Here is a 25,272-nt window from a genome sequence, read left to right as displayed (position 1 = left end):
GGACAGGAAGACTGGCAGGATCAGTACATCCAGACAAGACATCTGGCAGGCAGGAGATACCAACTACCATCTATTTGCTTGGATGCACTGACCACAAATACACATCGTCAATCAGGATGCTTTACAGCCTGTTGACAGATAATGATGGATTCTAACTTGATGACTGTTACATAATAATAATAATAATAATAATAATAATAATAAAACAGTCCAGTGATGCTTGCCTGAACAGGTGTTCCTCACCTGTATTGCGCCGAATCATGTAAAGAGTATTCAGAAGGATTGCTTCAGGGTCTGCTGCTACTGTCCTACTATATACTTTCTGCTTCTTACTAATTACAGTCTCATTGTCTGTGGATCAGTGACCGAGGTTTGTTTATTTGAAAGAGGGTCAAATTTTAGATTTACATTTATATAGCTTTGCAATCTTCTTTTTTGCATGCAGTATATAACATGACAGCAGCACTGTTCCCCAAGGAGTGACACTTTACATAATAACAGTTTACATGAACAATGGTCGTTGCATGCCAAGAGGCTGCTCAGCTTGCAAGGCTGGTGCCCTTGGCTTTGCTGAGACTTGTTCTAAAATATCTCTGTTGTACACACTTAAAAAAAGACAACTTGCATCATCAATGCTCTGCAAAACCTCGACACGTTGTCATTTCTTGTTAGTTTACAACAGCACCTCCATTGAGATGCTGCTGTTTATCAACTGTGATCCCAAAAAAAGTAACATTTAGTCTGAATGCGATTCAAAGACCCTTATACATACACAGAAGAGCATGAAGCGCAACCAGTCAGCACCTCTGGTATCTTGTCAGCACTTAAGATACTGGAACTCAGGTATCTTTATCTCTTTCTACTATGAGATTGTAGAGATGTCCGCAGCAGTGACGTAAGTATTAAACTGATCTCCACATCCTCCTCGCCCTTAGACTCAGCAGCCATGTAGACATACCAAGCACCAACACATAATACATTTTGGCCTGTCCATCTAGACTTTTCTCCTAGTATCCCATACAATATTACAATTAAAATGCTTGTGTTTGCGATTGCCGTAAAATGCAAACACAAACACAATATAAATTTAGGCCTGTCCTTTAAGGCTTTTCTCACTTTTCTCGTGCATCCATCCATCCATCAATTATCCAACCCGCTATATCCTAATTACAAGGTCACAGGGTCTGCTGGAGCCAATCCCAGCCAACACAGGGTGCAAGGCAGGAAACAAACCCCGGGCAGGGTGCCAGCCCACCTCAGGGCACACACACACCCACACACCAAGCACACACTATTCACACTTGTGAATTTCCCCTTGGGATTAATAAAGTATCTATCTATCTATCTATCTATCTATCTATCTATCTATCTATCTATCTATCTATCTATCTATCTATCTATCTATCTATCTATCTATCTATCTATCTATCTATCTATCTATCACTTTGCACAATTTCAGATCGCCAATGCACCTAACCTGCACGTCTTTGGGCTGTGGGAGGAATCTGGAGTACCTGGAGGAAACCCATGCAGACACAGGGAGAGCATGCAAACTCCACGCAGGGAGGACCCAGAAAGCGAACTCGGGTCTCCTAACTGCGAGGCAGCAGCGCTACCACTGCGCCTCTGTGCCGCCTGTCTCCCGTGCAATATTTCCATTAAAATGCTGTCAGTTTTTATAGCAGCATGGTGGTGTAGTGTTGCCATACAGCTACAGAAGACCAAGTTTGAATTCTGCCCCCAGGCATTGGGTGTGTTTAAAGTTTGCACATTTTATCAGAAATATTCAAGTAGTAGTTTGGTTTTTACTTATGTACATGCCAAAGATTTGTATGGTGACAGATGAGTATAGGCCGAACTGCCTGCCTGCTTAACTAGGACATCCTGACTTTTGTACATTTAAATTAGAAAATGAGATTGTATATAACATTTGACTTTTCATTTACCTCACAGGTAACAGTTTGCATATACAAAGTCTGATTTCTTTCAACCAGGTATTCACCCATGACTCCTAAATGTTAACTATTTTGGAAATATTTAAAAGCAAAGGTGTGTTTCTCAACTACACCATTTATCTGTATGCTGATTGGTGTGTTTGAAATGCTTCGTAGTCATTATATATAAATAAATATGAAATAAAGGTTGTCTCTGTTTGGAGTTTATATATAACACTGACTCAAGACTCTACTATCTTTACTAAGTATTTTCCGCAACAGTTAGTTCTCTGAGCAGGGCTGTTTTCTGCTTTGTGCGCAGTATGGGTGGTCTCAAATTTAGGATCTACGATCTTAAAATGGATTTCATTCCCTGGGTGCCATTAGGTACTGACTCAACTATATGCCAAGATGTATAGTATCACTGTGAGGGACATTTGATCTCACGCAACGTCCAATTCTGGATTAATAAATTGTTTCATTGCTCTAATTTTCATATAATCTTTTTTCGATTTGCCATTAGGTACTGACTCAACTATATGCCAAGATGTATAGTATCACTATGAGGGACATTTGATCTCACGCAATGTCCAATTGTGGATTAATAAATTGTTTCATTGCTCTAATTATTAAACAATCTTTTTTTCGATGTGTTACCCATTCTATACACTGGATTAAAACGTAGACAAGTGCGCCTGAAAGCAACATTTTTCTTACTAAGTGTGAAACTTACAAATCTTGAAATTTGTTGAGATGGCCGTACAGTGTATTTTATATACACATGGATAATTATTAAACTTCTTTATATTTTAATTTTTATATTTTAGGCGCTGGATAAGTTGTGCATTTCTTTCAATTTCTCTGGTCTGCATCAAAATCCTTGTGCACAAAAAAGAAATCAGTGTACTTCATAGGTGTAGGTGTGTTGAATCCATTTCTAAAATTGGAATTTCTTTAACACAAAACACAAATCATAGGTTATGTTTATTTTATCGCATAAACATTTTCCATGCTCATAATATTACTTGGAGTATATTTTGAGCTCCTCATTCTTAATGTTAGTTGAAGCAGAAACAACCCAAAATTTGATACACGTTTTTTGATCTCTATCAATATTTTTTTTTCTCTCTTGTTACCTTCAAAATAGCTAAGAATTTGTATTTAATAGGTTAGAAAGATTAATTTTCATTGTCCAGAAGAGAGAAACTTGTTATTCAAATGGCCTTTGCAGAAATGTGCAAGGTCAGGTTCATCCATTCATTGTCTTTTGTCAGGTAACAGGTAAGCAAATGGTATAAGATCTCCGCCTTCTTTTATTGAAAGAAAGTCATGCGACACAATTTGCTTGGGAATACAATGGCGGAAAACTAAACTTGCTGGGGAGCTTCTCTCTTCCTACCTAGCACCTGAGTGCAACATGTCTTTAAAAATCCATGTCCTACACTCTCATTTGGATTTTTCCCCGAAACATGGTGGCAAACTCTGACTGAACCTGGGGACGTTATGGTGGAGAGTGGAGGGAGTCTATGTTGATCGTTCCACAGTGAAACACCTTCAGAGGACTATAAGAGGAAACAACTGCCAAGTGACTACTTTTTGTAAGTACTAATAATATTTAAAACAATTCAATTAATAATATATAATTTTGTCAAGTTTAAATAATTCATTTCAAAACTTTATTGCATTTTTTCTTTGAAAGTAGTTTTTCATTGTAAATCTTCATCCATAAAACTGGATATAATATGGAAATTCTGAAGACCAGTGTTAACAGTTTTTTAATTAATATTATTGGATAGTATTAAAATGTAGAGAATCAATACACTGCTGTGAGAAAAAATGCGGCCAAACAGTGTAAATTAACTCTATTAGGAGCAAAACGCCGTCATACGAGGTTCTTCTGAATACGAGGCTTGATGTGCAATGCAGCTACAAGTACTGAAGCACACAGCTCAGTCACAGAGATGAATATACCAGTTAGAGAAGAGTAAAAATTTTGTGAAGTTGAGCTATTGTTCCTCATTGTGCCTCATTCAAAATTCCATGTATACTTGTGCTTATTTCTGCAGCTGCATAATACAAGTAATTTGTCCAACACCAGTACAATCACTTTTACTTCTGCTTCTCATACACATCACTATGGAAAAGCTAAATATGTCTTTCAAAATGCTGCTTGTTTTCCACATGAAGATTCACCGAAACACACCATTGTGTACATTTCTGGGTTTTCTCCACAGGAACACTCAAAACACAGAAAGTCACAGCCACCCGGTTACCTACCAACTGCCTTATCCTAGTTGAGGATATGTACACTTCTGCTCATTTTTTTGTCGACTGGAAATCTTTACTTAAATACTAAATGACGAGTGAATTTTTCTGGCAGTGAAACACAATTTATTTTGCAAAGCAAAAGACAGAATTTTGCCTGAATTCAATTTTGTACAGTTTGGCTGACTCATCTCCATTGCCAGTGATAAAGTGAGAGGCTGAAACAAAAATCTTCAGTTTCCGCAAGCCAAGATTCAACACCGTGGCATAAATAAAGGTTCCAGTGCAAGCTGGTCACATTTATTCCATCTTGATTGCAGAATGCCAACAAATGTTTTCATTTTTACAAAATATTGCCTCTCATCCAGCTAAATAATAAGTGCCATGGGATCTTTAAAGAGCGTAAGCAGTCTATCCTGTGATTTAACCAATCAATAAATACTTAAAAATATCCTACCATCAGCAACTTCTTGGTCTTGTCTTTCTCTCTCTGTGTTCTGTCTTCTAACTGAAATTTTGAAAGATGATTGAATTGCAGCCAACTATATAAGCCAATTATAACAGTCAATACTAATTAGAAAAATAGAATTGTGTTTAGTTATTATCTTTACTCTTTACAAACTAGTTGATTGATTACAGTAAAATTAAGAAAATTGCTTAATCTACGGTCATTAACTTGGAGATGTGTGGGGCAGAATTTAACTTTTCTAATAAAAACCAAGCTAAATGATAGCCCTTCAAGCTGGAAACATTTCAGATCTTTAACTTTCTTGAATAATTTTTGTGCTCGTTTCTGTTCATTTTTTTGAGTTGAAATGCAAACCAGTCAAAATCTCCAAATAATAAAATGTGAGCTTTTGAATACATTATTGTATCCACCATTATTTTAAAAGCACATTCCACACCATTAAAGGTGATAAATGATGAAAATGCGCACTGGTTAGTGCTCTTGCCTTACAGCTATTGACATCTGGTTTCAGGTCCTGGAATGGTCGCTATCTATGTGCAGTTTACACATGTTTTTCAGAGTGTTGCATGTAACTGAAATGTTGAGTGACAAAACTAAATTTTTCACGTCTTGTGATCAACTGTTATGCCATGAAGAGCTGGTTTCTGCCTGCCATCTGATGATGCTCAAAACAGGTTCTAGCACTACGTGATTCTACTACAATCATAGAAAGGTTGAAAAAGTGAACACGCATGAGTAGTGAATTCTAGAAAGTGTCATTTGCACTTGGAAATATAGCACTTAGGTAAATACATATTGTAACCTCTTGACAGCCAGCCTCTTCATAACAACATATTATACTCTATATGATGGACAAAGTTTACTGGCTTGCATCCTTAATTGCAGGAGTGGATTCCAGAATCTCACAACCTCAAAACTGGTTTGAAAAGTTCCAATAGATGGAAATCTTTATTATTATATTTACAGCCTCCACGTGTGAGCGTAATAATCTGGGCAGTATACCTTATTTGTGCAGTTGATAACTAATAAGTACTTACTCGGTTTGTAGTCAAATGAGAGATCAATCAATGAGGGACTGTCAGAAGGCCAGGTAAAGATCTATTAAATACACACTTTGGAGGACGAACAGTCTGAGACCTCTATAAGATTCCTAGTTCTGGTCCTTATGAAAAATAAATGTCAACCTCCGTGGTAGTAAGAAATTAAGCTTAGGGTCAGGATGCAAGCAGAATCTCCCTGTCTTTGTAGTCACCACTGCCTCCCCACGTTGTAGATAAACAAAAATGAAGATTAGATATTTGAAAAATATTACTTTCTATTACAGTTATCCTGGCTCATTGAAAATTTTAGGGTCAAATTACAAAGAGGAAGATTTCTAAATTTGACCATGTTGGTTGTTTTCTATTCATGTTGACCAGTTTAGGCCATTTTCCTCTCCTGTGCCATTACTGCGCTCTTTTTGCACAAGCAAACTCTTTCAACAAGTAAACAAGAAAAGAAACATATCTTGGATGTGTATGAAACAGTTTTCTATCTTTCTCAGAAAAGTGAAACAAACCCAGTGGAAGACACAGTAACCTGAATGACATAAAATACACAGAAATGGGTACAAGCAGTAACCTGTTTAAGTGGCAGAAATGGAACCCTCTCGCTACTTGAATCACCACACAATATAACAACAACAACAACATTTATTTATATAGCACATTTTCATACAAACAGTAGCTCAAAGTGCTTTACATAATAAAGAATAGAAAAATAAATATAAATATATATTTATATATATAAATACCCATAAAGGATGATTAGCATTAACTTTTTCTAATAGCAGTGAATGAGGGACTGTGGGAGATTGCCACCCATACACATATCATCCTCCAGAACACTGGGTTGCAGCATTCCTTCTAGCAAGCTCCTGTCTGGACCCCGACGGGGTTAGCATGGGAATTGTGCTTCTACAGGGCTACCCAGTTGGGTATCGTAGGAGCCTTTGGGCGGTGAATCCTCTTCCCCACTGTGAGCTCACCTGACTCACAAGTGCTTTCTTGAGACAATAATTTGTCCCTGGAAATACTCCCTGGGTAGATTTAAAAGGGAGCCATCCACATCGCCCGAGGAGTCACAGTTGGAAGATGGAGGACAAAGCTTGCCTAGAAGTCTGTTGTGGGGTATTTTGTTTAAAATAAAAACATCCTTTAAACCCATACTGGAGTCAGAGTGGTGGTATCTGAGGTTTGGGACAGCATCTATGATGCGCCCCAAGAGGCCGTAATATAGTATAATATATCTTGAATTGAAGAGGACTGTGGCAACTTCATATTCATTAAGTAAACAGAAACCAGGCTTTAAAATGACAACTTTGTGAATTTAAACACAATTCATTAGTTACTCGGGCACATTGATGGTCTATGTTGATGAGGCAGAAAATTACAGAGAAGCCTAATACAAGTGAAGCACAAGGAGAAAGTGATTGATGGCAACCCACTTTGTTTTTTTTTAGTAAAATCAGGGAACAATACATTCATGCATTCAGAATATATTGTGAACTTAACGTGCCGTAAAAGCTTAAACAATGAGGAGGTGCTACGTCATATAAAGAGATGAGCTCTGTCTGCAGTTTCTTTATTGTAAAGTTCACTTGATGGACATGCAAGGGTTGAACTCACCATATGCTTCTTTGGTCTTATAGCTGCATATATAAATGTTTGATTAGCTCACTGCACTTTAACACAATATAGGCGTGTTTACACACAATGACTACGTGAACAGTAATATGTAAGAAAAAAAAGTATTGTCATAACTATCTTTTTTTTTAAACAATCACACATTTTGCTTAAGGGTGTACTTTAAATATTATCAGATACAATAAATGCCACAATTATTACATTACTAGACTTAACTTCATCTGATATGACTGACTACAATATTCTGTGGTACAGGCCTGGTAATCATTACAGACTATAAACAATCCTCTTAAGTGTTTTATATATTCTAATTGTATGCAAAGGTATGCATCATATTGCATTTTTAACTAAAATAATACAGGGTGATTCACTTTAAAAGAGGCCCCAAATATTTTGCAATTATTCTTTCTAGGACAAAGCAATGAACAAAACAACATGCAATGTGCTCCACAATATATGGAGCTACAAACAAGGCGGGAAGCCCGTACGTTAGAGCGATGAGGTAGGTGCCAGACAGCCATTGTGACGTTTAACCTCCGTTTGCAATTTCTGCATACATACCACCCATACATCCAACATCCGCAATAAGATGCTGCAGAAGTTCTATCAGACGGTTGTCGCGAGCACCCTTTTCTACGCGGTGGTGTGCTGGGGAGGCAGCATAAAGAAGAGGGATGCCTCACGCCTGGACAAACTGGTGAGGAAGCCAGGCTCTATTGTAGGCATGGAACTAGACAGTTTGATATCCATGGCAGAGCGACAGGCGCTGAGCAGGCTCCTGTAAATCATGGAGAATCCACTGCATCCACTGAACAGGATCATCTCCAGACAGAGGAGCAGCTTCAGCGACAGACTGCTGTCACCATCCTGCTCCACTGAAAGACTGAGCGATCATTCCTCCCACACACTATGTGACTCCTTAATTCCACCCCTTGGTAAACATTAATATTATATAATGATATCGTCTGTCTGGATTATGTGAATTTACCCCTTTGGGATTAATAAAGTATCTATCTATCTATCTATCTATCTATCTATCTATCTATCTATCTATCTATCTATCTATCTATCTATCTATCTATCTATCTATCTATCTATCTATCTATCTATCTATCTATCTATCTATCTATCTATCTATCTAACTACTTTGTTCTTGCACAGCCCTCCTCATCAAGTTCAGGTGCAGAGCATGGCGACAACTCTCAAGGCAAAAATGCAAGAATAGATTATACCACTCACAAAATATAAACCTATCACATATAAGGATACAGATTTGTTCAAACACATCAATAACAACAAAAACAAAGTAGAAATTAATTAACATAAATGAAAACCAAAACTATCTGATTGGAGAACCACAGCCAGATTGTAGAAAAGAAGTCAGAGACAAGCCAGACACAATATAAAATGCTAAACTATGTGAATTATATTTTCCTAGCATTTGTGCTTTATAATAAATGCTTTGTATGCCTGAACCAAGTCAACTTGAAAAGCACATCATGTTATCAGTGAGAAAACAACACGCCTTTTGAAGGAGACAGGTTTTGTCTGGCTCCCCTTCCATGATAGCCATACGTGATCAGTCCTTTCCTTATGGCAGAGTCATAAACTTTATCTCCTATTATGTGGATATGGCGGAATCATAAACTGTACAGTATCTCCTACAATGTGGACTGATCTCTGTAATGGCTATGTCAGAATGAGATGACCTTTCCATTGATTTTCAATTGTAGCCTTCATTTACATTATCTTAGGCAATCGGAGGTGGTGCACTCCTGTGAAGCTGAATGTCTAATGTGAAATGCTCAATAACTGACACCAACTAGTCTTACTTACTAGGATAAAATCAGACAGGTTTGATTTTCTGTTAGGTCACATGGGCAGGCTCTTTACGCTACACTATAAAGTCGGCTATATACTGTAAAACTAAACTGAAATGAGTTTCCCTAGAATGTAAAATGCAAGTACAGGACTAAGTTCTGCTTGTGGTCCCCTTAGTTTAAATGCTGTTTAAGGCCATGTCACATTACATGACATCTCCAGCGATTTTCAATCACGCCCTTAATTTAGATAATCTTAGTACATTGGAGGCAGACGGTGGTGTGTACCCATGAAGACAATCGTGTAATGTGGCATACCCAGCAACTCATTCTAATTCGTTCACAACTCACAGACAACAAAATGCAGGTTAGTCTTAGGGTTGGGTTCTGTGTTTATGAGAGCTGACAACTAATGAATGCTCATCCAGAAGAACAATTCATATAATGCAGTGATGAGGAATAATAAACATGGCTGTTTTGGATCTCACAAATCGCTGAGAAGCTCAGCTGTCTAATGTTTCATGCTTTATGTACCACAGCAGAATGGGATAAAGTAAAAAAAAAAAAGGGCTGAGACTGTGGAAGAACTCTCCATACCTGTTACCTTCATACGGACACCACATTGCTTTCTGTCACAAAAAGGGGCAACCATGACTGCAGTGGAAGGCTGGCACTCAGTTGGTAAATATGACATTTTCAGTGATTTCCAGTCATTTAATTTGACATATTCTAATAAACAGATCAGCAACTACAGTCTGACATACCCCAGTGGCAGAACATCGGCTTTAGAGTCCACACTTCATTTTCAACTGAGGTCAGTCTGTTGTGCTTTTGCTCTAATTCAAATTAAAGATGTCTTTCAATGTCAGCTGCTAAACTCTATGCACATTATAGCACATATATGTACAGTTTCATTTTTTTTTGTTTTTGCTTTATTTTTACACTTTATTTAGTAGAGCATTGTATTTAACAGTATTTTCTAGCAACATTTTAAAAAGTCTTATATGGTATACTACTTTCTGTTATTAGTAAAATTTGTAACCAATGATGCCTGCGCATGTATGGTGCTACACCCTTGCTTTGTGAAACCATTTCCCTTCATTTATTATTTAACAGAGTGTAGCAGACACTGGCCGTTATGTAACAGAGCATCTTCATTCTAATTTATCTGGGCAAAACATTTTAAAGTGCAGGTCACTGTGTGAGGCACAGAGCAGATGTACTGATGTTAATAATGATATATTACATGCCTTAGAATTGCATGTATACTGATACATATGAATATTAACACTATATTAAGGTTTTTGGTTCATTTTTCATAAGTGTACTTGTTCCCCAGACTGGTGCATTTGAATGCATTTTTTTGAAAAGCATTTGCTAATTGGATTGATGTGAATGTACTTTTGAAGAACCATTGGTTCCTCCCTGTGTGGATAGCGCTTTGAGTACAGAGAAAAGCACTATATAAATGTAATGAATTATTATTAATATTATTATTATTATTATTTCTTAGTGAAAAAAACATATTGAAATTTTTCCTTATTTCAGAAAGATGTTCAAGACCACTAAACTCATCCTTGATGATTCTGCACTTGGCTTCATATGAAGTTGTCTGTTTTTGGATTTTGTTTCCTTTTAATTTGCTGTCCCTGAGTGGTTATTATGCACTCCCCCGGGATGACCTCTAGCCAGCAATTCTGGCCTCAGCAGCAGTGCAACCTGAACCACCAAAACATCTACTTGTCTACCCAAACATATTGAACACAGGGCTTAGATGGCAAAGTCTGGCTAGACAAGTATTCAGTTGCATTACACCATCCACGGCTCTTTATCAAATGACGCCAAGCCCATTTCCCACTCATATTTCCTTTGGCTTTCCAAAGTGGTGCAGAATTTCGATATGCAGCTTTTTTGGATATACACGACCATTCTGGGAATTAAATTGTCACATACAACTTATATAGGCTGGTGCGGTGGCAGTGCTGCTACCTTTCAATAAGGAGATCGCGGTTTGTGTTTCAGGTGCTTCAGTTTCCTCCCACAGTCCAAAGACATAGTTGCCCCTGTCTTGTTCACAATGCTTGCTGGAATGGAATAGTGTCCAGCTTACCTGCAACCTTCACCTGGATAAACATGTTTAGAAAATGGTTGATGGTTATATCCTTATACTTAAAATAGAATGTCTGCCTGTCTGTCCCTATGTAATCCAATACCCTTTGGCCGATCAGGACCAAATTTTTCATGTTTGCTCTCTACCACAATACAGATTAGAAATTTTGTTCTTGGAGGTCCCAGTGGTTTTTTTCCCCAGTTTGCTGCAGTTTGCACACTAGTGCCACCTGCTGGCTCAGAACAAAGTGAAACATCCAAACAGACTGAAGCCACACCAGCAGACAAAATGACCAGAGCTTAACAATACTGACCAGGGCGACACCACTGTCTACAGTACTGTAACATACAAAGGAATTGTGTGCGCTTTTGAAGGAGGGTGTTGGGTGAAGAATGATCAAAAGAAAATCAAAGTGTTGTTGTTTAACTCCTGCTTTGTCGTCTTTTCTTCATAATTTAAGCACTACAAACTGTCCAACTGTGAACAATGAGGACAAGTCAGACATGACAGCGCTTCATGGGTACAACACAGAAAGAAGTTACCACACTTCTGGATTCCAATTGGAAACAAAAAGAGCAAATTCTCGATGAACCAGAGCAGTGACATTGATAGAGAGGCAGTGTGGAAGAGGGCTTGGACAGTTAGCAATACAAAGAGGGTGACCATTTAAAAAAAAACCATAAACCTTTGCTTTCTTCACACATGCACGATTGGGGGCAGCCAACAGGCCCGACGAAGCACGAAAGAATGCGAGATAGGGGTATGTGACAGTGTATTAACGCCTTTCTCTCTTCCTCACCAGAAAACCGTAAGATCCAAAGTCCACAACGACTTGAATTCTGTACTCAAAAATGCCCAGAGATAGGTCCCATCCGTCTCTGGTTCAGCCGTCCTCCCGTGATGACTTCATTTCCAGTCCCTCTCTGATGTCCTCACCTCTGGCCCCGATGATGATGTCACCACTGTTACTGTCTATCCACGTCATCCCTAATTCCTCTGTCTGTGATACTTCCGGCCATAACTACATAAAAGCTCTGTCTACCCTTATTTTGTTGTCAGCTGTTCTGATTTATACATTTTGTCTGTTGTATCAGTGCTAATTGACTGCCTTATCCATCAATAGTATATGGGACAGATCCCCAAACCTTTAATCTGTTTCTCTGTGCTCTCCACTATATATATATATATATATATATATATATATATAGTGAGACAGAGAGTGTGTAAAGTGCTGCAACTTAAGTTTGATCTTTAATTAAAGTTTCTTTGATACTGAGTTTTAAACAGTTGGTTGTGTTTAATTTTGTTTTGTAACTACTAGCAATGAGAGTGTTCTATTAGATTTGGGAGTGGGTTTTCTGAGTTTGTCTACCACAACTTAGTGATGCTGCCTGGTGTATGTGTCCTGGTATTGGGAAGTTGAATATTGCTGCTTGCAATGGTCTGCGTTACTTGAATGTGCAGGGCTACCAGTATTAAGAGAAAGAGAAAAAAATGCTTTTTTTGATAGGTTAAGTGTGTCAGTTTGTCACTATATATATAGTATATATATATGGGGCGGCACGGTGGCGCAGTGGTAGCGCTGCTGCCTCGCAGTTAGGAGACCTGGGTTCGCTTCCCGGGTCCTCCCTGTGTGGAGTTTGCATGTTCTCCCCGTGTCTGTGTGGGTTTCCTCCCGCAATTCAAAGACATGCAGGTTAGGTGGATTGGCGATTCTAAATTGGCCTTGGTGTGTGGGTGTGTTTGTGTGTGTCCTGCGGTGGGTTGGCACCCTGCCCAGGATTGGTTCCTGCCTTGTGCCCTGTGTTGGCTGGGATTGGCTCCAGCGGACCCCCGTGACCCTGTGTTCGGATTCAGCGGGTTAGAAAATGGAAAGATGGATATATATAAAAAGGTGAAATAACTGAAAACATGTTTTATATTCTAGTTTCTTCAAAATAGCCACCCTTTGCTCTGATTACTGCTTTGCACACTCTTGGCATTCTCTCGATGAGCTTCAAAAGGTAGTCACCTGTTAACCTTTTTTTGTTAAGTACATAACTCCACATGTGTTCATTCATAGTTCTGATGCCTTCAGTGAGAATCTACAAATGTAAATGGTCATGAAAATAAAGAAAACACATTGAATGAGGAGATGTGTCCAAACTTTTGGCCTGTACTGTATATATATATATATATATATATATATATATATATATATATATATATATATATATATATATATATATACTATATATACCTGTATATACTGTATATATACACACATTATATAAAGTATATATTACACATAGCTAATGTAAAGTATACATATCTAACTAATGTATAGGTAGTTTTATATACTTATGAGCCATGAGCATTGTGAGAATCTAATTGAATTTCTCCATGAAGCCTGGGAACATGCAGTAAATGTAAAAGCATACAAGATGTCACGCATCTAAGGTTATATTCTATATTATACATCACTAAGGCTGTGATAGATCGCATTTATCAACAAATATTGAGGAAAACAAAGTTAATAATTGGCCTATTTCATATTATATTAACACAAGACTTAGTTCATGATCACACTTCCCTGGCCTGACTCTTCTCCAGTACATGGCCTAAGCGAGGTATCTATAATGGTGTTAATGGATGGACTAGCTTCATTTGAGAGAACACTGTGTTATCAGCAAAAGAAACAAAGGAAAGACCAGCACAATCTTGAATACTGGACAGACACCTAAAGATGCAGTTTAATGTAGGCAAGTGCAGAGCGCATAATCCATTGACTACAAACAAACAAAGACTGACCTCCACCACAAACACGAAAATTGAAAATGGAAGTCACATGGAAGAACTTCCTAGATGAAGTACAGTGGTCACATAGAAAAAAGGAAATATGGTAAGGAGAAACATTTGGGTGTTGAATATAGATATACACAATTCACATCCATGCTAAGAGTGCTTATCTATGGGGTCATCTCCTGAACCATACATTTTCTAGGCCATGAGAAGGTACTTCTGTTAACAAATTTCAACAAATAAAAATTCCACAATAGGTTATGCAGGTTAAGGACATGGACAGAAGTTGACACAGAGAAAACATCTTTTTAATTTTCATTCCCCTTCTGTCTTTGTGAAAATAAATAACTTTCTAAAGAAAATATTTTGACTTTTTTTCTGGGAGCAGGGTGGCATCCAGTGATGCCTTCATTACAATTTTAGGAATCTACAGTGTGGTTATGGTGGTTGTGGGTTCAACTTCTGCTCCTGGCACTGTGTAAACATGAGCAAGTCACTTCATCTGCCTGTGCTCCAAAAAAACAAAACTTTAATCAATAACATCTCAAACATTGTAAGTCACCTTGGGTAACAATATCAGCCTAATAATAATTCTGTTTTCAGATGCGTTTCTTCCATTATAACCTGTCCGCTCACCAACAGGTGCAAAACAAAAGACAGCTGTGGACAAGATGCCAGTCTACATGTATGATAAAACTGACCAGACATCCATAGTCACGCACAACAGGCCATGGCAGAGTTAACAGTCAACTAATCTTTGAACCATGAAAGGAATTCCATGCAAAACTTCACGCAGAAGGCACTGCAGCGTGGAATCAACGCCAAATCTTAACATTCTGAGCCATTAAGTGTACCCACGCTGCCAGCCATGAATAAAACTCAGTTCTCTAATTTATGTGAATGGAAGATTAGCATCAGTGGCAGATCACAACTTTACTCAATTAAATATTAATGGTTTAAAAATCTGCGGTGGGCTGGCACGCTGCCCGGGGTTTGTTTCCTGCCTTGCATCCTATGTTGGCTGGGATTGGCTGCAGCAGACCCCCGTGACCCTGTAGTTAGGATATAGCGGGTTGGATAATGGATGGATGAATGGATGGTTTAAAAATAATCTGTAAACTAAAAAAGTATTTAAAATACTGGGTAGAGTCAATTAGTGAATTACTGAATGTCATGGAGCAGCAGCAGCTATGATTATCTGAGGGCTCGTCTTTAGCCTGTGAGAGCAAACTGATAGCAAAGACAGAAGTGCTGAGCTTTAAAAGGGCTATGCTAACTTGGCAGACATTTCAAGACTACCATAATTTATAGACGATTCTGCTCTTTTTTACTCTGTAGTTATATATTACAGCTATGATTGATCTTTATGTCTTCTTTTTGATGTTTACTTTCATCACTATTGAGATGTACCTTACTTTGTACTTTTATAGTACAGCACTCCTTGATTTATATAGTTCCATTTGATATTTACTGTTTTTATTATACTTCTCAGTTTAATATATGTGAAATTATATTGTAATCCTGCTTGCTTTGTAAACTGCCTTAGGGCACTGAATGTTGTTAAGGGCACCGTACAAAAATAAAACCTAAGAAGACTGATGGCTTGACTAAGTGAGCCTGTTAGTAAATGTGAGGATTTCTCAATGGGATTGCTACTTGTATGCTTTGATTTTCTTTTTGTAAAAGGCCTACAGATAATATGCTTGTAGAAGAATGCTCTGCCCAAGTATACTGTAAAACAATGCCAAATTACTTACTGGTGTAACAGAACACTTGTGTAACACAAACTGATCCAAAAGGGCTTTCTTCATTTGAGCACAACATGCATACACAACCACACTAAACCACTTCTCCATGCATTCATCTGTTTTTTTGAACAAACTTTATCCAATACAGTTTCGCAAAGATCCAGAAATTATCCCGGCAGGTGAAAGCATTGAATGCGAACTCTCACTCACAGAGAATGTGATGCAGAAGGTGTGTGGACCTAAATCCAGCACACACCACTACAGATCTCTCCAGGAAAGAATCTGCACCCTGAATGCTGAAGTTCTGCCAACCTACTGCCCAATACTACAAGCAAAAGAAGCAATCACATGCACTGACTGCGAGATTGATTGGCATAAAAACATACAGCCACAGACGTCCTCCAAGACTGAATTTGGGAACCGGTGCACTAGTCTATACACTCTGCTCTCTACTTCAGTCCATTTCTGACGCTAAGAAGGACTCAGTCTTCCTTTTAAAATCCCTTTGAGACATTAGATTACAAAACGATTACAGTTAATCCTAAAAGGTAATCATAAAGTCTAAGCATTCATCCTGCACCCGTTCGAACTAAACTCTCTGAGCAAATTATTAGCAACACCTGTGCACCTGACTTGCTTATCCATGAAATTATCCAATCAGCCAATCAAGAGGCAGTAGAGCAATGCAAAAAAAAAACAGTCAGATACAAGTCAGGAGCTTCAGTAAATGTTCACATCAAACACCAGAATGGGGGAAAAATGTGATCTCAGAGATTTCAGCTGTGGCATGACTGTTGGCACCAGATGGGCTGGCTTGAGCATTTCTGTCACTGCTGATCTACTGCCATTTTCACACACAACTGTCACTAGAGTTGATTGACAATGGTGCAAAAATGTCCAGTGAGCAGAGTTCTGGAAACAGAGATGTCTTGTTGATTGAGAGTAGCCATAGGAGAATGGCCAGACTTGTCTGAGCTGTGAGAATGGCTACAGTAACTCAGATAACCACTCTGTGCAACTAGTTACTAACCCTCACCTATTCTGGTTCTCTCCTTGGTACTCAAATGTGGCCTGCCTAAGGTAAAGACATCTCTTATGGAAGATCATGGGAATCGTTAGGTAGAGGGGTCTGTCATCGGATTGGCTGTCTCAGCTGTGGAACGGCCAATAGGGGGAGCTTGATGGCCGAGGTCTCCAGGACTCTAAACAAATCCAAATAATATTATGTGATGTCATCTACTGTTAAGAACTGCTCCATACTTGTAATATTTTTGTTTTTATACTGCATTGAGGATTTGTTTTGTTCTGTGTATTCTGTTGTATTGACCCCCTTCTTTTTCACACCCAATGTACGGCCAACCTACCTGGAAAGGGGTCGCTTTTTGAACTGCCTTTCCCAAATTTCCTACAAATGTTTTTTTTTATTACTTTTTTGGGAGTTTTTCCTTGTCTTATTAGAGAGTCAAGGCTGGGGGGATGTCAATAGGCAAGGCCTGTTAAAAAGCCCATTGCAGCACTTCTTGTGTGATTTTGGGCTATATAAAAATAAATTGTATGGTATTGTATTGTATTGTAACTGTGGTGTGCAGAAAAGAATCTCAGAATGCTCAACATGTCAAACTTTGAAGTGCATGGACTACAATAGAAGAAGACCACATTGGGTTCCACTCCTGTCAGCCAAGAACAGAAAGGTGAAGCTGCAGTGGTTACAAGCCCAAGTAAAACTGGACAGTTGAAGACAAGAAAAACATGAGTCTCAGTTTCTTTTGAGGCACACAGATTTGTTGAGATCAGCGAGACTCCATGTACCCAACCTGCCCTCTATTAACAGGGCACGCTGCTGGTGGTGGTGTAATGGTGTGGAGAATGTTTTCTTGGCACACTTTGGGCTCATTAATACAAATCAATCATCACTTGAATGCCACGGCCTATTTGAGGATTGTTGCTGACCATGTGCATCTCTTCATGGCCAGTTTACTCATCTTCGAATGGTTACTTCCAGCATGATAACGCACCATGTCACAAGGCAAAAGTCGTCTCAAACTGGCATCATGAACATGACAAGGAGCTCAGTGTCCCTCATTGGCCTTCCCAGGCACCAGATCTCAATCCAATAGACCACCTTTGAGATGTGTTAGAACGCGAGATTTGCAGCATGAATGTGCAGCTGACAAATCTGCAGAAATGTCAACATGGACCAGAATCTCAGAGGAATATTTCCAACATCTAGTGGAGTCTATGCCATGAAGAACTGAGGCTGTGATGAGAGCAAAAGGAAGCCATGCCCAGTATTTGTGCAGTATTCTTAACACTGAGTATACACTATACAAACAACCCTTAGATGAATTTGGGAAAAAAATCTAATATTTCCTCTTTGTTTTTCTATTTTTTTTTTCTGTGGTGGCAATCTGCGCCACCACCACCTAATCAAAGCACCGTGATGTCCCACATCGATGGATTACAAGCCAGAAGTCTACGTGACCATTATCATTAATTCCTTCCAAGAGAACCCTAAATACGAAGAGGACTGTTTCATTTATGTTAGGTAGAACGCCCAGAGGGGACTGGGTGGTCCCGTGGCCTGGAACCCCTGCAGATTTTACTTTTTCTCTCCAGCCATCTGGAGTTTTTTTTTTTTCCTGTCCTCCCTCGCCATCGGACCTTACTCTTATTCTATGTTAATTAATGTTGACTTATTCTATTTCTTACTTTGTCTTTTATTTCTCTTTTCTTCATCATGTAAAGCACTTTGAGCTACATTATTTGTATGAAAATGTGCTATATAAATAAATGTTGTTGTTGTTTAGTATAGGTGTTCATCTCTGTTTTTTGGGAGCAGCAGTGGCTGGTGGTTTGTGGTCCAACCAATTTCTTAATTTAATATCATTCTGTTGAGCCCCTCTAGTCGTCTGTCTACTGCCTTCAAATTAATAATGTGTTTTTACTCCATTCTGAAAATCTCAGCATGCCACTTTCTGCTGTTTTAGCTTTTACTGCATAGACGGCTTCTCCTTTTCTACTTATTTAGTTACAATTTAAAAAAAATCTTTTTTTCATTAACCACAGAGCAATTTAGCATGAGTTGCAAATAAAAAAGGAAAAAGACTAATCTGATAACCTAGTGTCAGTTCCATTTATATGTTTGTTACTTATTAAGCAGCTGCTTTTAATAAAACTACTTTGAAAAAAACAACAGAAAAATAATTCTCCATGCTCTATTTTGTTGATTTTCTCCAAAATTTAAAATATAGATAAGACAAGACGGAATTCCTCAGAAAGCAGAATGATAAAGGGTACAAAGTGCGGAAGGCCTAATTTAATGGTATGTTGGATTATATTAATTAAAAAAGCTAGTTTCTAATTAACAATATAAAACAAAACCCCACAACAACTGCAGGACTCCACAACAGGAGATGAGTACCCTGATCTTTGTCACTATAATAATATCAAAGGTGCCTCTTTATACACTTATGTTAAGCCTAACACCCTGAAGAGCTGGGGCATGTTAGGCTGGGAGAGTACAGAGGGCCAGTAACAAGTCTAATCATTCTTAGTAAATTAATTCCCAGACCTGATATTAAATCACATTCCTTAGTTATTATAAATAGCAAAACTGTGTCAAAAGCTAGACACAAAACTTGCTAAAGTGAGCAATATTGACAAGAGCTTGACACAGAGTTTCTGGAGTGAAAAATCGAGAGGAGGAATATTAATGAAGACTGGCATGAGATTGTGAGAAAGTCTGAAGATGTGATCAAAGGGAAACCATGACAACAAAAATGGAAGATGCAAAATTCATGAAGAGGCATGTGGCATTGAAGGACACTGTTAAGAAGACAGACAGCTGAACAAACTCCAGATGCTATCAACACCTCCTTAAATCATGATCAAGGTCAGAAGGACAGTTCTACACTATAAAGAACACTGTTCTGTTATCTTAGAGGTGAAAACACAAAACAGAAATGTCAAAGGGATTAGCTCTGCTGTCTCCCATGTACGGGAGGCTGGGCTCAATTCTCTGATCCATGCCCTTATTTATCAAACGTCTCAGAATTGCACTGAACGTCTGACTAAGATAGGAATTTGTCTCAGAGTAGGACATGAAAACCAGTTATGAAGTGTCCAAAACCCACTCCCAGAGAGTAGTAGGAGTTCACTTCTGAGAGTTAATGACGTCACAATTTTACAGCACCACGAGCAGCAAAATGGCATTGTAGTTTCTTTTGAAATCATGATGACATTTTATAGTTTTCTGATATTAACACTAAGGCTTCTACTCAAAGATAATAATAATAATAATAATAATAATAATAATAATAATAATAATAATAATAATAATAATAATAATAAGAAGAAGAAGAAGAAGAAGAAGAATCAAAGGGACATCATTATGTTTAAGTAAAAGGTTTACACCACTCACATGAAGTACTGTACACTAGAATCATGCGCTACACTGGGACAATTTGCAACAACATTAAGAACAATACTGTAATGAGCAGAGGTGGAAAACACAATGAATGAGAGTAAAGCCCAATAACAGGCACGTTTATTTAACATTGAATGACCCAAGTATCACTTCCTTCGATCCTGGAAACACCTCGTAAAATAACAGTTTTTGAAACTAGCCCCTGCTATTCTTGCACACCTACTGAAGTTGCATTCACTTTTCTACTGTTTTAGATCACCTTCTACAATCACATGACATGCCCCTCTCCTTGATTATCCCCGATTGTCTTCCACAATCACATGACATGCCCCTCTCCTTGATTCTCCCTGATTGTCTTCCACAATCACATGCCATGCCCCTCTCCTTGATCCCCCCGATTGTCTTCCACAATCACATGACATGCCCCTCTCCTTGATTCTCCCTGATTGTCTTCCACAATCACATGCCATGCCTCTCTCCTTGATCCCCCCTGAATGTCTTCCACAATCACATGCCATGCCTCTCTCCTTGGTCCCCCTTTTTTTCTACAAAACTCTATGTATATAGAGGGAAGGTATCAAAGGAGGGAACATTCCAGGGGCTCATAGAATTCAAAGCTCATCATACCTGTGTGACATCTCAATCACCCATCCAGCCCTGCTTATCTTCTGTGTGATATGCTGGCTACTTAAATACAGTCTGCATCCATGAGTACCTGTGTGTTGACACTGTGATATCGCTTGAGATTCACATATATACGTGTTCAACCATTAGTTGGTGCAGTGATCTTTATGTGTGTGCCATCAATCACACCAACAACTTCACAAATTCACATGTATTGCATGAATGTAGCTTGGTTTAACATTACCTCATGTAGAGCGGTAGGGTAATGTATAAATAGGCACCTTGATATTATTATTACTATTATTATTATAAAACTGTATATTACCTCACGTGTTGTAAGAGTGTTCAAAGTTTGGTACAAAATTTGAGAAATGATTGGTAATGATATTGCTATTACAAAGTTGTATTTTCCCAGTCACCAGAAAAAGTAACGCTAGCAACACTTTCACTTTGACTGACAGTGCATGGCTTCTTCACTTAGCTCTAACAATCACATTCCATACAAGATTTATTACAAATATTATTCCATTTCTGTCAAATTGATATCTTTTTACAAGTTCATTGTTGTCCATTTTGCTTTTCTGGGAATGTGAATGCCAATCTCTACCTGAATGCCATGTTCTGGCAGCTCCTAGTCAGTTAAAACAGTTCAAGAACACTCCTAATTCTCAGAAAATTAATAACATTCTACTACTCCTAAGATTAGGAACAAATTTATGCAACCCTGAGATTTTTGAGCCAGTTAGGTCTGTTTTCCTACTCTGAGACACTTGACAAATACGAACACCAGTCTCTGCCTTGCACTTAATGTTGCTTAGGGATGCTTCAGCCCCATACAACTCTAATTAGAAATAAGAGGAGTCTAAACATAATTGTGTATAGATATACAGTATACCTATGAAAAGCACTATAAAAGACTGACTTACATCAAACACATTTTTCTGCTAAAAAATAAGATTTTTTTTCTCCATCCCAACTCTGTCAGAAAAGTTCATAGAAGAGAGAAAATGAAGTTGGGGCAGTCAGGAGAGAGAATTAACACATTTAATAATTCCTTCTTTTCAAAGAACAACTGTGCCATGTTCAAAGCACTTGATAAGGATGGGATACATTTGATTACATACTGTATATATATATTTTTGAATTTATTTTTTTTTACTGTACAACTGGAACATGATAAGCTAAGTGAGTTCCTTTGGGTGACACTCAACCTCAGAGGTGGGAATTGAAGAGGCAGCTTTATTGTAGAATCCAAAGCCTTAGCTTTTACATCCAGTGTTGAGCCTCGTATGGTATTTTATTGTAACTCTATCTGGAAATGTGCATGGTGCTCTGACCGACTCAGTTTTAATTGAGTTCTATAAAAATAAATTTAACTTAGTTTTAAAATGTCTTATTTTGCTTAGTTTTGAATGTTAGCAAACAGCATGCTCCAGCAAAAAATTGTCTTCCTCCATAGCTATCCCCTTCCTTATATGATGTTGCTATTTTATTTTTGACTGGACTTCTCCAATTGAATTGTCAGCGTGATTTTAATGGTTGAATGCCTTTCCTGGCGCCAACCCTCCAGCATGACTGATCACCATCATTACTTTGCTGATTTACAACATTTTTGAGAGATACAATTGGTTAAAGTTATTTCTGTCTTTCCTATTGGAGCACAAGTGGGTGAGGTGACTTGCTTATGGTCACCCTGTGTCAGTAGCAAGATTTTAACCCACAACCTCAGGGTTTAAATTCCAAAGCCTTAAGCACTACAACACACTGCCTGTGATTGATGGCTGGATCTCCAGTGGTCTCTGGATGCATATGTCTCTGAACTAGTCACCTAAGCAGCCAAAAAAAACATCTTCTTCCATATCTTTCTGTCCTCTGCATCTTGTTCTGTTACACCCATCACCTGCATGTCCTCTCTCACCACATTCATAAACCTTCGATTAGGCCTTCCTCTTTTCCTCTTCCCCTGGCAGCTCTATCCTTAGCATCCTTCTCCCAATATACCCAGCATCTCTCCTCTGAACATGTCCAAATCAACACAATCTCGTCACTCTGACTTTGTCTCCTAACCATCCAACTTGAGCTGTCTCTCTAATGTACTCATTTCTAATCCTATCCATCCTCGTCACACAAAATGCAAATCTTAACATCTTTAACTCTGCTACCTCCAGCTCTGTCTCCTGCTTTCTGGTCAGTGCCACCGTCTCCAACCCATATAACATAGCTGCTCTCACTACCGTTCTGTAGACCTTCCCTTTCACTCTTGCTGATATCTGTCTGTCACAAATTACTCCTGACACTCTTCTCCGCCCATTCCACCCTGCTTGCACTCTCTCTTTCACCCCTATTCTACAATCTCCATTACTCTGTCCTGTTGATCCCAGGTATTTAAACTCATCCACCTTCGCCCACTCTACTCCCTGCATCCTCACCATTCCACTGACCTCCCTCTCATTTACACACATGTATTCTGTCTTGTTCCTACTGACCTTCATTCCTCTCCTCTCTAGAGCATATCTCCACCTCTCCAGGGTCTCCTCAACCTGCTCCCTACTCTCAGTACAGATCACAATGTCATCAGCAAACATCATAGTCCACGGGGACTCCTGTCTAATCTCATCTGTCAACCTGTCCATTACCATTGCAAATAAGAAAGGGCTCAGAGCTGATCCCTGATGTAATCCCACCTCCAACTTGAAAGCATCCGTCACTCCTACTGCAGACCTCACCACAGTCACACTTCCCTCATACATATCCTGTACAACTCTTATGTACTCCTTTGCTACTCCCGACTTCCTCACACAATACCACAGCTCCTCTCATGGCACCCTTTCACATGCTTCCTCCAGGTCCACAAAGACGCAATGCAACTCCTTCTGGCCTTCTCTAAACTTCTCCATCAACATCCTCAGAGCAAACATTGCATCTGTGGTGCTCATTCGTGGCATGCAACCATACTGCTGCTCACTAATCATCACCTCAGTTCTTAACCTAGCTTCCACTACTCTTTCCCATAACTTCAGCCTCTCAAAGTATTCTTTCCATCTGCTCAACACACTCTCCTCACTTGTGAGTATGTTTCCATCTTTATCCTTTATCACCCTAACCTGCTGCACATCTTTCCAAGCTCAGTCCCTTTGTCTAGCCAATCAGTACAGGTCCTTTTCTCCCTCCTTAGTGTCCAACCTCTCATACAACTCATCATACGCCTTTTCTTTAGCCTTCGCCACCTCTCTCTTTACCTTGCGCCTTATTTCCTTGTACTCTTGTCTACTTTCTGCATCTCTCTGACTATCCTACTTCTTCTTTGCCATCCTCTTCCTCTGTATACTCTCCTGTATTTCCTCATTCCACCTCCAGGTTTCCTTTTCCACCTTCCTCTTTCCAGATGTCATGCCAAGCACCCTTCTTGCTGTCACCCTTACTACATCTGCTGTAGTTTCTTGCTGTCTGGTAACTTTTCACTGCCACCGAGTGCCTGTCTCTCCTCCTCCCTAAACTCAACCTCGCAGTTTCTTTTTCAACTTCCACCATTTGATCATTGGCTCTGCCCTCACTCTCTTCCTCTTCTTGATTTCCAACGTCATCCTACAGACCGCCATCCTATGTTGCTTAACCACACTTTCCCCTGCCACCACTTTGCAGTCTTTAAATGCCTTCAGACCAACTCTTCTGCATAGGATGTAATCTACCTGTGTGCATCTTCCTCCACTCTTGTATGTAACCATATGTTCCTCTCTCTTCTTAAAATGCATATTCACCACAGCCATGTCCATCCTTTTGGCAAAATCCACTATAATCTGACCTTCTTCATTCCTCTCCTTGACACCATACCTACCCATCACCTCCTCGTCTCCACTGTTCCCTTCACCAACATGCCCATTGAAATCCACTCCAGTCACTACTTTCTGTCCCTTGGGTACGCTGTTCATCACTTCATCCAACTCACTCCAAAAATATTCTTTCTCACCCATTGCACACCCAACTTGCAGTGCATATGCACTAACAACATTCATCAACACACCACAATTTCCAGCTTCATAATCATTACTCTGCCTGACACTCTTGACATACAGTTCCTTCAGAATAACTCCTACCCCATTTCTCCTCCCATCTCACCACGATAGAACAATTTGAATCCACCACCAATCCACCTGGCCTTACTCCCCTTCCATTTAGTCTCTTGCACACACAATATATCAACCTTCCTTCTCTCCATCATATCTGTTAACTCTCTCCCCTTACCAGTCATACTGCCAACATTCAAAGTTCCCACCCTCAGTTTCACTCTCTTTACTTTCCTCCTCTACTCCTGCCTCCAGACACGTCTCCCCCCTCTTCTTCTCCTTCTTCTACTTGCATATGAAAAATCCTCATGTTCACTTTTTATACTGCCTTTCTACAAAAAAACTAC

General features: G+C 39.0%; 1 protein-coding gene across 4 annotated transcripts in view; it reads right to left on the bottom strand.

The window, feature by feature from the left end:
- The window catches only part of plekha6 (pleckstrin homology domain containing, family A member 6), a 327,603-nt gene that overhangs the window by 125,156 nt on the left and 177,175 nt on the right, over nucleotides 1–25,272 (bottom strand). The window lies entirely within an intron of this gene.

This window comes from Polypterus senegalus, chromosome 3 (genome assembly GCF_016835505.1).
Source record: "Polypterus senegalus isolate Bchr_013 chromosome 3, ASM1683550v1, whole genome shotgun sequence".
NCBI lineage: Eukaryota > Metazoa > Chordata > Cladistia > Polypteriformes > Polypteridae > Polypterus > Polypterus senegalus.
The sequence above is the reverse complement of the archived record's forward strand: the minus strand, read 5'-3'. Positions and strand labels throughout refer to the sequence as shown.